Source organism: Fulmarus glacialis, unplaced genomic scaffold (genome assembly GCF_000690835.1).
Source record: "Fulmarus glacialis isolate BGI_N327 unplaced genomic scaffold, ASM69083v1 scaffold19295, whole genome shotgun sequence".
Taxonomy (NCBI): domain Eukaryota; kingdom Metazoa; phylum Chordata; class Aves; order Procellariiformes; family Procellariidae; genus Fulmarus; species Fulmarus glacialis.
In genome coordinates, this window is record NW_009215158.1 from 1 (window position 1) to 1097 (window position 1097).

Here is a 1097-nt window from a genome sequence, read left to right on the forward strand (position 1 = left end):
AGTGCAGGGGGAATCCCTCCGGGCCTGGGAGACCCCAGAGACACGCTCTGCTTTGGGTTGGATTGAGTTCATACTCAACCTCTCTTCACTTTTCTCTAGTCCAAGCTAGAGAAAAGTCCATGCAGCTCTGAATCTGTCACCAACTTCCCTCTGAAAGCAATCGGCTTCCAGTTGTAACAGCCACAAAGTCTTTCCTTACAACTGATGATCTCCCATCTGCATGGCCAAGGATCGGCACCCACCCAGAGCAAGGAGGGCTGCTCCCCACCATTGCACACGCTGGATTCACCCAACCCAACTGCAAACACCCCCGGTAGTGTAGATTGGCAAGAATGTTTTCCAGAAACTTTCAAACCCCTCTTTATTTAGCTTTTGCAACTTTCTGGCTTTCTAACCAGCCCAAGAGCAGGAAAAATGAAAAGATTATTGTGGGATGAAGCAGTTTAAACTCTGTGGTAGGGGCAAATCTTTACCCTCTGCCTTTGTGAGCCATGAGGAAGAGCGCGCCCCGAGAGCAGGTCATGCTCTAGCCATAGGGCAGGCACCACCTCCCTTCATTCTTCCGTGGATTTTTCGGGACCCTCCCTACCGGCTGCACGCCTCTTTACCTTACTCCAGTTCCCCACACGCCACGACGAACACGGTCTCAGGGAACACCTCCGAGCAGGGACGGGTTTGTTCGCAGCGGCGCAGCCGTCGTCGCTACCGGTGCTGCAGCGCACGATCCTCCAGATCGCACCCACGCCGCAGGTGGCCGAGCACTGCAACACACCAGGCAGACTCCTGCTCCTCTCCTCTCCGCCGGCCCCGGCGGGGCTGTCCCTGCATGCCCCTGATGCCCCCTGGCCAAGGACGGAGCCCGGTGGCCCGGCAGAAAGGTCCCTGGGGACTCGGCTCATCGCCCCCCCCGTGGGCATCGGGAGGGGTGCCAGTAAAACCGGGGTGTGCTGCGGGATGCAGGGCTGCGGGACGAAGCAGAGAGAGGAGCTTTCCCGGAGGCTGTGCCCGGCACTGCCTGGCAGGGGACCCGGCCCCACAGCGAGAGGCTCCTCTCGAACCAGTCCCAGGCAGCCCTCAGTTTGGGGGAAGAAGGAGGA